Below are 4,136 nucleotides of genomic sequence, written 5' to 3' on the forward strand. Positions count from 1 at the left end.
CACCTGTTCATTAGCTAATTATTTATTTGGTCTTAACTTATATTTCTCTTACTATACGGAAATGTTAGTCTTTTTTTTATTATATAACATAATTTGGTAGACAAAATCACTATACCATATAATCTATTCTATTAATTCTTCAACATGTCCAATTGATAATAAGTTATGTCCAATTAATTATAACCACATTTTTTAATAATTAACTGCCATTAACATAGATTATTCGATTGTAACTGCCAGTTTACTTACAAATTAACTGCCAGTTTACTTGCAAACTATGTGGGATCCATTTTTCTCTGTATACACGTTATACGATTATCACAAAAACAACTTTTCTTTTTGAACATTCTTTTAAAAACAAATATATTTGTAGGTTTCTTTTCTTCCGATCTATATACCCTGTATCATTACATATATAAACTTAGACCCAATCTCTTACTTCCTAAATGCAAAACACACGATTCTTTATTTTTTTTTGTAACCGTAAATTCATATGTTCAGATTTTAACTAATTACATCCAAAGCACATAACTTTATACTTTAAATCTGGGATTTTATTTAAACTATAGACGGAGTTTAACCGGTTTAAGTGAATTTTTAATAGAAATAAATATTCATATAAACTCATTTAGTTTAACGGGTTTTAAATAGGTTATTTGAACAAAAAATATTTATTAAATGTGATTCTACTTAAAGTTAGTAAGACCATTTTAACCCAACTATATATATATATATAACAGAATATGTTAAACAATATTTCTTTAAACATTTTTCAAAAAAATTATTCGGTTTTAGTTGCGGGTTAAGTTTGATATTAATTTTCGAATATAATAATTTAAGAACTGTTCGAGTATATAGATCATACAAAATATCAAATATATATTTTTTTCTGATTATATTTGTATTTTTTTAATCATATTCGTGTATAAATTTTAATCAAAATATATTTTATTAAGTAATAGCAATTTAAAAATTGATCCGGTATACGTACGGTTAAGGATGGGTTGCAGGTCGAACTCGCCCGCTGACCCGCCAACCCGCGGATTTTCAATTTTGTTTTGGTTAAAAAAATATGACCGGCACAACTCGCAAACAAATAATTTGGTACCTGCACCCACTCCGCTTAATTTTGTGGTTATCTATTGGTTATATCAATACTATTAAATCTGCAGCATGACCTATTGATATGAAGTTGGGTCCAACTATTATTACAACTAAATATACCTTTTAAATTAAACTGTTTCCAAATTTGATTTACGGATGAAACCGCCACATCTCTCTTTAATAATCGGTTGCAACAATGAGTTTGTGGTTTGTTGTCGAAATATGTTTGATCCTAAATTTCTATCAAAGAAATTTCGCATAGAGCATAAGCAGTAAGTAATTGTGGATTTCCAATGTGGGTGTTTCACTGTTTTGTCGGGATTATAGGAGTTATAGAGAGAAAACCTTAGATCAGGGAATCATTACAAAAAATATTAATTTTTGAATATTAATTTATGAATATTAATTTTTAAAAGTTAATTCTTCAAATATCTACACAAACAATCTAACAAATTTTTGAAAATTGATTCATTTTCTTTCAAATATGTATCTAAACAAATTATATCTATACTACTAAAAGAGAATCATTAAAAAAAATCTGCTTAAAAAATTGTTGGACCCTTTCACTAACTAATTATTTTTGGTCCAAGTATTTTAAAATACAGAAATTGAAAAATAATAATTTAAAATTTAAATCATGTATAATTGTTTTTATTATATATACTTTATAGTAATTAAATAAAATAATGATTTTTAAAATATGTATATAACCCGAGGATAACCACAAAATTAAGCGGAACGGATGCAGATACAAAATTATTTGTTTTCGGGTTGTACGGGTCATATTTTTTATCCAAAAACAAAATTTAAACCCCGTGGATTGGCGGGTCAGCGGGCGAGTTTGACCCGTAATCCAGCCTTAACCGTGTGTATACCAGATTAATTTTTAAATTGCTATTATTTAATAAAATACATTTTGATTAAAATTTATACACAAATAAAATTACAAAAATACAAATATAATCAGAAAGAAAAAACAAAAATATCAAAAGTTAAATTTAAAATAAAAAATATACCCGCCCTTTTAAGGGCGGGTCAAAATCTAGTTTACCTTATTTTCCCAACAATATACTAGTGAAAAATCTTATTTCTTATACAAAAAGTGACCGATTTCATTCGTTTGAGCCACTATCATTTTCTAAACCTGTCTCATTAATCTCATAAGAAACAATAATGTGACCGATTTCACCCAATACACCAAAACTATCTCATTCAACAAACATTATCTACATAAATTACATACTCACCAAATAAATATTTATGCTTTGTTGTATCTATACAACTTCAAGTGATTAAGGCACATGATTCTGATAATGCATGATTTACTTAGTAGTTCGGAAATGTCATCAACATATTTTGATTCCTTAAACTGCACAAAACTATATATTCTTTATGGTTTATCGGTTTAGGTAGAAGAAGTGGTTATATATAATGTCAAACTTACACATATCTATATTTTGTGAATTTTGAATATGTATTATAATTCAAAATGATTTAAATTTTTTTAAAATTTTCTATTTTTCAACATAACAACCTTAAAATATCCAAATAAATTTTATGCCATTTTATTCATTAAAAATATCAAATTCAAGTAATTAGTTCAAAATATTTAAATAATATACTAAATAATTTTCTAGATTTGCATAAGATACTTATCAACAATTGTCAAATACGAAAATATATCATTGGGGGTGATACTATATTTTCATTCAAATATATTGACTCAGTCATAATACTCACAACACATAGATGCATACTTTTATTTATGGAATTTGAAAATATATTTGATTTTCGGAGATTTAGTTGGATTTGTACATCAAATTTATTTTTAAAATATATTAAGAAGAATTCATTAATCAGCAAAGATCTCAGGTTAGATTTTTGGCAAAGATACTTAAGAGAAACTTTCCTATTATATAGTTTAAATAAATCATTTAATGTCTCATTTTAAATGAATATGTCTTTAGAAATTCGAAAACCTTTAAGTATTTTAACTCATACTGAATGAAAGTTATAAATAAAATTATATTTGATTTAGATGATATATATTTAAAAGTCATATTCTGATAAAAAAAATCATTATATCTAAGATTGAAAACAAAAATAGGTTTGGTTCGAGATTTTTTGGATTTTTGAGGTTAGATATTTAAACCTCATTTGATTATTTATAATTTTTGATTAGGTTTTCTGGGGAATTTTGGTTTAGGTTTCGGCTTCGGTAAAGTTTTCAAAAATGAAAATATATCTTTAAATCCTCAAAATCTAAAAACAAAATAATATACAACATACATATTAAAAAATTATGATCAAATAGATAAAGTTAACATGAAATTAGTTCGGTTAAGACATTTTCATGGAGAACAAGTATGTATTTTAGATATTTCTGTTGTTTTGGCTAATTTTGGATAGTTATTTGTGGCATTTATGTTTTTTTTTAATATTTTCAAGTTTTTAGATATTTGAGATAATAAATCTGAATTAGTGATCTATTATATAATTATGATTTGGATATTTTTGGATACCCAAAATATTTTGGTTTTGGAATATTTAAATTTTAAATTCATTCGGATATATATTTTACCAGTTTAGGATACCCAAATATTTCGATTTAGGTTTCTGGATATTAAAATTTTAGATATATTTGGGTATACTACCAGTTTCGGTTGGATTCAATACTATTTTTTGGATCAGGTACATTTTGGTTTTTCAAATCTGGATATTTTAACCAATCCTAGAAAAACCAATATATTACCTATCGAAAACATATATGTTTTAATTAGTATATTTCAAATCTCCTCTAAGTCAAGCAAAATGTAACATTATACAAATAAAATTATATTTAATTATGCATACAAATATAATTCTAATTTTCTAAAAATAGCTAAAGATTGAATATTTTTAATCCAAAAATTTAGATAAAACTATGTAAATGTTAGAGTTCTATTAATGTTTTAAATAATGATACAATCTTAAAACTTTCACAATAATACTTCATCAGCTAAAGAATTTGCTTATAATTCCTATTACGTCCT

Source organism: Raphanus sativus, chromosome 4 (genome assembly GCF_000801105.2).
Source record: "Raphanus sativus cultivar WK10039 chromosome 4, ASM80110v3, whole genome shotgun sequence".
NCBI lineage: Eukaryota > Viridiplantae > Streptophyta > Magnoliopsida > Brassicales > Brassicaceae > Raphanus > Raphanus sativus.